Source organism: Phascolarctos cinereus, unplaced genomic scaffold (genome assembly GCF_003287225.1).
Source record: "Phascolarctos cinereus isolate Bilbo 61053 unplaced genomic scaffold, phaCin_HiC Scaffold_5;HRSCAF=322, whole genome shotgun sequence".
Classification (NCBI taxonomy): Eukaryota; Metazoa; Chordata; class Mammalia; order Diprotodontia; family Phascolarctidae; genus Phascolarctos; species Phascolarctos cinereus.
Window position 1 is genome coordinate 149,700,598 of NW_027555958.1, and position 10,208 is coordinate 149,710,805.

A 10,208-nucleotide genomic window follows, 5' to 3' on the forward strand; every position below is an offset into this window, starting at 1 on the left:
GCATTTAACTAGACAGAGTCCTCAATTCACTACCCACAGTTAATGGGGTGGGGGAGACTGGGGATATATGTTTTTATGCCGCATAGGTCCAGCCTTCTACCTTCTCTACCATTTAACTTTTCACAAAAATGTACCACCACCATCATGTGGAAGAGGGAGGAGATAGCATAAAGACACTGATTGTTAAAGATAAAAAAGGGCTTAGGGACAACCTGCTCCAAACCCCTTCAATTACCAATGAGAAAACTTAGGCACAGGGAGGTTAATTAAGTGATTTGTCCAAAGTCACAAATTAGCTCTTGGAGAGAGATGAGATTCAATCCCAAATCCAATGTTCTGTTCATTATACAACACTCTTTCCCACCATGTTATATAGCTCCAGAGGGCAGAATTGGAACCAATGGGTAAAAGTTATAGGACAGCAGATTTCAACACAATATCAAGAACGTGTTGTTTAACAAGACAATATTTCACAAGACTACAAGCTCTTTGAGGGAAAGGACTGTCTTAACCGCCTCTGTATTCCCTACTTCGAAAGTGACACAGCATCTTGCAATCAATATGGCAATACTGATTTACTGAAGTCAGGCAATCAGTAGGCATTTGTTTAATGAATAAATGAATGAATAATATAAAGTCTTGGATGACAAAGTAATGAATTATCGGTAATTGGAGGAATTTAATCAGAGGCTGGCAGAGATATGGTAGGGTTTCCTGTCCTATAGATGTCTTCTAGGATCCCTTCCCAGCTAAATACTCCAAGATACAGTAGAATGTTATAAATTTTACTTCAGTTCTGCTACTAACAAGCTATATAGCTTCAAATTTAACCTGTGTCTCATCTGTACAAGGATACTAATGCCTGTTCTACCTACTTCATAGGTATTTTAATGAACAAATGAGAAAATGGAAAATAACAACAACAACAAAAATAGCTAATATTTATATAGTACTTACAAAATGCTTTTACAAATATTATCTCATTTGACCCTCATAATAATTTGAGGAAGCAGGTTCTATTATTATTCCCATTTTACAGATGAGAAAATTGAGGCAGTTAGATATTAAGGGACTTACCCAAGGACACACAATTAGTATCTGAGGTAGGATTTCAACTCAGGCCTGCTTTGACTCCAGTTCTAGCATTCTATCCACTGAACTACCTAGCTACCTCAATAGATTTTCACAATGGATGTGAAAGTTCTCTTTTGGATTTCAAGGGACAATAAAAAGACCTTGATGTCTATTTTCCTATATGCACTGAGCATAAAAGAAAGAAAAAAGGAAGGAAACAAGGAAAGAAGGAAGGAAGGAAGGAAGGAAGGAAGGAAGGAAGGAAGGAAGGAAGGAAGGAAGGAAGGAAGGAAAAGATATCCATCTTTTCACCATTTCAAAGATGAAATTAAAAATGTGTTGGCCTAAGAACAAAAAGTACGTAATACCACACAATTCTAAGAGATTAAAAACTTAAAACACAGTCAATATTAAATCGATGTTGGACAACTTAATCCAGACACATTTTAATCTTTTGATCACATTCTTTATGTTATTTAAGGCAACTCTTTATCAAACGCCTCAAAAAAGGAAAAATAATCTCTGTTGGGTTTCTTGATAAACTCTTAGAGAACATTTCATTTTTAACTACTCAGGAAATCTAACTCAACAAGACTTTAATGAGTAAGTACAGTCTGTAGACTATTTCACTGGGAGGCAGGATGGCCTAGTAGTGAATATCAAAGAAGTCTGCATTATCAGTCAATAAATATTTATCAAGCATTTACTGTTTGCCAGGGCCTGGGAATACAAAAGAGGCCAAAGACTGAGGCTGCTCAATAAGAAGCTCACAGTCTATAGGAGGAAACAACATGCAAACAACTAAGTAAAAGCAAGCTTTACACATGATAAATTGGAGATAATCAATAGAGGTAAGGTACTAGAATTTCCTTCTCCAGCTCATTTTACAGATGAGAAAACTAAGGCACAGAGCCAAATTTTAATTCAGGTCTTCCCAATTCCAGGCCAGGTGCTCTATTCACTATGACACCTAGCTGCCCTAATTGGACATCAGCCTAAATTGGTCTCACATAAAACTAACTTTTTCTGCCTAATCTTATACTACTCCTCTTCACTTACTCTATGTCCAGCCCAAACTGGACTAATTATTTTTTCTCTAAGGATACTAAATACTCTCAGTTCCTTTGGTTTCTCCTAGTCAAATTCCGTCCCCAATTCACTCACTTGCGTTTCTACCTTTTGAAATCTTGCCCAATCTTCAATGCCACCTCCAATCAATCAATAGAACGTTTATTAAGCATCAAGTATCTCCCAGGCATTTGCTAAACATTGGATACTGGGCTTAATTCAATGAAGCCTTCTCTCTATTCTCCTGGATGGAAGTGATTTCTCCAACTTCTGAATTTACACAGTATGTTTTCTATAGGTCCTTTTATAGTTGTACAACATTCTACCTTTTAATAATGAAGGAGATTTCATTCTGAAAGGGGAGACAACACATAAATAACTCAATACATACAAGACATATTTCCTTTCTCTTTTTTTCCAGCATAGTGCTCCGAACATAGGAGGCATCAATACAAAGGATCAAAAGATCACAGAATTGAGAGTGGAAAGGGATTTTAGAAGTCTTCTAAGCCTGGTCCTGCCCCCTTACTTTTCAGAAGAAGAAATGGTGAAGGAATAAAGGGAGAAACTATTGGAATAAGAATAGAAAAGTCAAATGTACATTCTATCAATTTGTCCATTGTTATTTGGCCTACATGCTAATATCCTGTGCATAAACGTTCTAGGAGAAAGTTATTTCCTTTTAAATGTTACTTTGAAAGCTTTTGTTGAAAACAGAAAGCATTTAGGTATGTATGTCACTATTTATCTGTCAGTAGAACAGGTGATCTGTCATTTTCATCCTTGGAGGCCATAACCATCTATAACTTAAGGTCTTAGAGAACTGCTTGAGGCTTAGAACTTGCCTGTCATCACACTATTTGTAATGTCAGAAGTGAGATTTGTACTGAGGTCTTCTCACTCTTATGTCCATCACTGCATCCACTACACCTTGCTCACCTCAAAACCCTTGCATATGGTAGTATAGCTAGATCCTGCTAGACCTGCTCCCCACACCAATACCTAGAAATTGCAACAGTCAGTTAATCAACGCTTATTGAATTGAATTGCTTCTCTGTGGCTCCACATAAGACTAATCTATTCTTAAGTAAAATATTAAAAGACGTTTTGGCATAATGTATAGAGTACCAGGCTTGTCAGAAGATCTGGATGTAAATCCTTCTCTGTCACTGGTTCTTCACCCTGGTCAGATCACTTGACTATGATGTGCCTTAGACAACGCCCTAACATTTATCTTGTTGTTGTTGGGGGTTTTGTTTTTGTTTTTTTAAAGAAGACTGTTGACATAAAGAGGTGAGGTCTCAACTTGTTCCTGAACTACTGTGTCAAAGAATGATGGAGGAATTTCTGAAATTATACATCCTTTAGAGATTCATATGAACTTTTATTATCTGCAGAAGCTAAACTGTTTTCCAGGGGAAAATAATCTGATTTCATAATGAGAAATCTAAGTAAAATGATTTATTTTATTGAAAATGTTACTGGACCGTAAGACTAAATTTGTAAAAGAAACTCTAAGTCTATTGGACTGTAAGTCTGTAAGACTCAACCAATCAATAGGCATCTGAGCCAGGAACTGGGGACATAAAAATGAAAAGGAGATTACATTCTATCAGAGGAGATAATATGTACACAAATAAATACAAAATACATTTTTTAAAAATATAAATTGGGAAAGGCGGGAGGAGGAATCAGAAAAGACCTCATGCAAGAGTGATATACGAACTAAGTTTTGAAAGAAATCAGGAACTCTAAAATGAAGTACCTATCCCTCTAAGAGTTTCTATAGGAAAATGCATATATAACTGCAAAAAGGCTTTAAATATTTACAAAGCAAACATTAATAAATTAAATCAATACTACTTGGGCAAAAAAAAGTCCAATTAACATAGGGCAGTGACCTTGAAGGTCTGATCCCTGGCTCTGTAACTGGACTTCTCTGCATTTCCAGTACTAGAGTCTAAAGTTCTGTGTTAGGGTTCAGAGATGGGGAGGCTGGGCCCTGACCTGTACTGTTAGTACCAATCAGAAACAAAAGAAAGTTTGGGGTAAAGAACTGTAGCTTACCAAAAAGGTTCAACCACAACAGTTGTCCAGTCTCTAAGGACTCAACCTCCCAGTGCAAGTGGGAAATGAGGAAAGTAGCCCTGGAAGGTTGTCACACTTGTTGTTAATTTGTTAGGCTACCTTACCCCTTAAAGTCACAAAGGTGATCACCAGTCCTTGCTTACTCTCTTTAAAGCATGAGGTTATTCAAAGATATGAGAAAGAAGTAGGTGAAAGTGGGGAGTCCTGAAATACTGGATTAAAGAATATTGTTCTTTAAGGAATGGCTACAAAGGAAACCAATTTTTTCCCCCTTTCTTATTAGCAGAAGGAGCTAAATAAAGAGTTCTACCTGCTGCTTCACTATCCATACATACTATACAAATGATTCCCAAGTGAATAAATAAAGAGCAGAACAACGAGAGGAGGGGCAGGCATTGATTTTAAAAGGACCTTTATTAATATTTGATTTAAAAGTAACTTTGTTTTAAAAAGTAGCTTTATTAATACTTGATTATCTTTTACCTTTTATAAGAAAAGGCTTTATTTAGCTATGAATCTAATTATCAGCCAATGTTGTTCTCTATTCCCTAAAATTTTTTTAAAGTTTATATTTTCCTTAGGCACTTAAAAATCCAAGTCAGAGGTTAGAGCATGACAGAGAGAATTTCTGAGACCACACCCTGCCCCTACACCCTTCCTGGACAAAAAAAGTCAACCCAGAAAAAGCACTAAATTTCCATTCAATGTAATTGGTCTGGGTTTAAATACTTTAAGGATTATCTAGAACTAAATTTATGGAAAGCTTTACAATTGATTTCCATGTGTTGCTACCATGGTACCTGGTAAACACATTTATTTTCACACTGCTTACCTTGCTCTACAAGAATCTATGCTAAACTGAAGAGAACAAAGTTTAAAAAAAAACCATAATAATAGCCTTACAGTATAGAGCCTTGCTTATAAGGGTATTTTGGGCCTGGATTCATAAGATCTTTGTTAGAAAGCATAATTGAGGAGTCTAAGACCTTTAGAACTAATTATGTCAGCACAGGTACAAGTTAAAATATTGAACCAAAAAGATAGCAAATACCTGACCTACTCCTGACAAACTTCTGAATGATCCTAGTGTAGAAACAAGAAATGGCCCAGTACCTAATCCTAAACGTGTCATGTGCAAACAAGTCCTTATATTCTGAGAAAGTATCAGCCCACACAGACAAGTTTCCACCTAACAGGCAGACTTCTATCATAATGAAGCAAATGCCTTCCTGCATTTTAATTACTGTCTTTCTGAGGAGCTACCTCTTTCTGCGCTATGTACCAAGTAAACAAAGATGCTTTTGATATCAGCAATTCTAACCACAGGTAATTTTGCCATGGAATTACTTACTACTGAATGGGGCATAACCCCTGTGAAGACTTCTCAGGGTGCCTTGAAGTCAGCCTTTAAAACTATCCCTTCTGACTGTCACACCCTGGCCATTACAGCACTAGGTTTGCTAAGTAAGGACACTAGAGAGGACAAACAGGCCACAGATTAAAGTATGCTAAATTCTGTTTCTTTTCACCCCTTTTAGAATGTAAGCTCCACCCCCCAGTTAAGGGGATAGGGAAAACTATTTCACCCCTTTTAGAATGTAAGCCCCATCCCCAGTTAAGGGGGTAAGGGATAGTGGTGGGTGGAAACTCGTTTGCATGGTGGGCAGAGATTTGCTTTTATAAGGCGGCCTCTGTTACTGGCTCTTTCTCTCTCTCCACGTGTATCGAAGGAGCAGACCGCCATCTCGCGAGATTGTAATAAAGGTAACCTTTACTTTCCACCTTGAGGTCTCTGAGTTTAATTTGGGTTGGGGTCGCTGTCCCACACACTACAGAGTAGCAAGAAATTAGTAGATGAGAAAATTAAAACTCAAGATAAAGTGAACGTGATACATGCAGAGTTACAAACAACAAATTAAAAAATTTAGGGTCAATTGTAAATGTAAACTTCCCTCCCCCTATTTTGATATCAGATATTATGTAAATTTGACCATTCATGCATTCATCCAGAATTTACTGAGTACATACTATGCACAGGCACTGTACTAAGTACTGAGGAGAATACAGAAATAATTCAGACATGATCTCTTTTTCAATATGCATGCAATCAAATAGACCATTTTAAAAACTGAGATAAGGAAAGACTACAGAGGTTGAGAGTGACAGAAGATGGTTAAGAGAGGTTATAAAAGCTATCAGAAGTACTTTTCTCATCTCTCCCTAATCCTGGAAGGGAGTAAGGGAGGAGGGATTTGAGAGGTGGGAAGGAAAATTGTACCTCTGGTCAAACCAAAATTATCTATGCCATTTTAACCAAATTCAAAACCACAGATTTAAACTATAAGTGTCCATTATTATAAATAGTAGGGGTAACAAGTTATCTTGGCAGTAGGGCAAAAAAGCCTTCAAATATTACAATATGTGAATCTATTAGATTCCAGAGCTCCAAAGTGAAAAAGTTTAATGTGAAGAAGGGATGAGGTTGTGCCAATAAAGTTTACTGTATGATGTCTATATTCAGCTTTTCCAAGATTTGGGTCAAGCTCTGCCAATTGCCTAGGGTCTACTATTCCTGACATTCAGTGACATTTGGATCTCAGCTTTGGTGCAACCAAAAAAAAAAAAAAGACTGCAAGGGCCACTTGGAGTTCTAAAAAGGAAGAACTTGGAGAGAAATTTGGCCAATGTTATCTCCAACAATGACCAAGGAAAGAATGACTAGAAAGGCATCTGCTCAGTTAGGGCAAATAGACCAACTTGTCTTGAAAGATACCTTTCTTTTCAGAGCAAGGGAGATGATAATCCCACTCTATCATGCCTGGTCAGATCCCACCTGGAATCTTGTGTTCAGTTCTAGATTCCTCATTTTAAGAGAGACCTTGAGAATATACACAAGATCTAAGAAAGTGGCCAGGATGGTGAGAAGACTTGGAACCATACCCTGAGAAGAACAGTTCAAGGAACCAGGGATATTTAGCCCAGAGAAAAGAAGACATAGAATAGACATGAATTACATCTCCAATTTATATCAAAAGCTAAAGAAGCTTTACAGTGGAATATACTTATTCTCTGTGGCTAAAAAGAAAAAACTAGGACCAATGAGTATATAAATAACAAGGAAGGCTGATTTCAGCCTAATATAAAGATCTCAAAGAATATAAAGAAGTCCACTATAAATTAGAAGTGTCCAAAAATGAACTGAACTGTATCAAAAGATAGTGAATTCCCCATCTTTCAAGCAGAAGTTGGATAATCACTTGTCAAATGTTGCAGAGTATATTCATGCACATAGGGTGATTAGATTAGATAATCAAAGTCTTTTCCAATATACTATTTTCTCTAACGATAGTAGGTAACCATAATGGTCCCCCATTCCTGTAGAATTACTGAACTCTGTAGATTTTTTCCTACACACAAAAGCAGCAGAAGTTTTTAGGCAGTTAGGTGGTACAATGCAAAGTGTATTCAATTTGGAGTCAGGCACTTAAAAATCCAAGTCAGAGGTTAGAGCATGACAGAGAGAATTTCTGAGACCACACCCTGCCCCTACACCCTTCCTGGACAAAAAAAGTCAACCCAGAAAAAGCACTAAATTTCCATTCAATGTAATTGGTCTGGGTTTAAATACTTTAAGGATTATCTAGAACTAAATTTATGGAAAGCTTTACAATTGATTTCCATGTGTTGCTACCATGGTACCTGGTAAACACATTTATTTTCACACTGCTTACCTTGCTCTACAAGAATCTATGCTAAATTGAAGAGAACAAAGTTTAAAAAAAAACCATAATAATAGCCTTACAGTATAGAGCCTTGCTTATAAGGGTATTTTGGGCCTGGATTCATAAGATCTTTGTTAGAAAGCATAATTGAGGAGTCTAAAACCTTTAGAACTAATTATGTCAGCACAGGTACAAGTTAAAATATTGGCCTCAGGCACTTACTATGTGACCCTGGGCAAGTGGCCTTACTCTGTTTACCTCACCTACACCTCCGATAATAACAACCAGGGCTGTTGTGAGGATAAAATGTGATCATATTTGTAAAATGCTTTACAAAGTTTATAAATATAATATATTTACATATACAATGTAGTTACACAGATATATTAATACTAGCTATTATTGTTCTTATGAAGTCAGAATAAACCAAATTAGGAATGTCACATCTGGAATGCGATTCAGTGAGTTACTAGTAAACTAGGGGCAACAAAGACTTGCTGAAACATTGCCCTTACCTTGAAGTACACATCCAGGAAAAAAAAAATTAAGTAAGCCTTCCAGAATCAGTTTTTTTATTTGCTACAGGTTTTCTAGTTCCCCAAAATCAACTTGCAAGTCTATCACAAGGAAGCAGATTTTATTAAAAGCACGGAAAATACTATATAGAACATAATGCAATGCAATTCAATTTTTAGTCCGTTTGAATTCTGAGGTCTCTGTGGAAAAAAAAAACTGAAAAATGCCCTCCCTCCTTGTCATATTTCTGGGAATCCCCTCAAGCACAGATCTGGGGGTGGCTACACCCATTTTTTAGTACAGGATCTTTTTCCTGCATCAGTTCCTAGCCAGTTCACATACTCTTCAATGGAGCATATTTTCCTTATATCCAAAGCTGGGAAGTAATAGTAGCACACACTTACAACGTTAAAACAGAAATAATTATTATTATAATCAATAATAATGAGACAATATGAAAGAGTGGCTACAGAGCAAGCCTTGGGAGTCAGGAAGACCTGGGTTCGAGTCTTGCCTCTTACACATACTGGCATACATGACCAAGTCACTTAACTTCTCAGCACTTAAGGCAACTCTCTAAGATAGTAAGTTGCAGAGCAGGTGCTGATCTGCATTGGCAGATCTTCCCTATGAAATCAGCAGTCTAACAGAAAAGAAAAACTTAGTAATTCTCAATAAGTAGTAGCACTTAGCACAGTATCAGTGTCTGGCACACAGTTGGCACTTAATAAATGTTTACTGATTAACTGAAATACAATTAAAGTATGAAATAAATCCCCAAATATAATATGTAATTCTAAACTATTTACACTTTTATAGAAAACAATAATATAAAATGTTGACAAAACAGCATTTTTTTGATCTCTGGCCCTTCTAACTCTATTTGTGTACTTAAAGTTTTGTTGCCTTTACTATCTTTATATGATTAGAGTCCATGTGCACGTTGTTCTAATTCTGCTGATGTCAGTTTGCATTACTGTATGTATGTCTTTAAATATCTCTCTGTATTCTTCATATGTATTATGTTATCACAATAATATTCTCTTATATCTATATTTCAAAATGTATTCAATTCAATAAGCATTTATTAAGCTAAGTAACTGAGAACACAAAGACAAAAATGAAACCGCCCTAAAAGAATTTACATCCTATTCAGGAAAAACAACATCTACAAAGAAAATTAAATATGATATGCAAAGTAATTTCTGGGGGAAGTTAACAGCGAATGGGGAGAAGAAGACAGGCTTCCTATCATAGAAGGTGGCACTTGAGCTGAGTTTTGGAGGAAACTAGAAATTCTTTGAGGGAAAGAGGAGGAAGGAGCACATTCTAATTAAAATTCTTAATAAAAAGATTTGTTCTGTGGCGTTTGGATTCAATCAAAGGGCCACACATGAGAACCTAGAAGGCCACATGTGGCCTCAAGGCCCCAGGCTCCCCACCCCTGATTTAGACACAAATAAAGCAGCTAGAAATATTTTTATTTACAAAACTAGACTATATTCCCAGCAATAAGATTGCTGAGTTAAACAAAACATACAACTCCTTCCACATTGCTAGATTCCTCTTCAAAAACCTTAGGAGATCAATTGGGGAATGGCTGAACAAGTAGTGGTATGTGATTATGATGGAATATTAACATACTATAAGAAATGATGAGCAGGATGCTCTCAGAAAAACCTGGAAAGTCTTGCATGGGCTGATACAAAGTGAAATGTACTGTGCACAAAGTAACAGCAA

General features: G+C 36.5%; 1 protein-coding gene across 1 annotated transcript in view; it reads right to left on the reverse strand.

Moving 5' to 3' along the window:
• SLC16A10 (solute carrier family 16 member 10) overlaps nucleotides 1-10,208 on the reverse strand; it is a 139,775-nt gene that overhangs the window by 70,770 nt on the left and 58,797 nt on the right. The gene's annotated exons all lie outside the window — the stretch shown is intronic.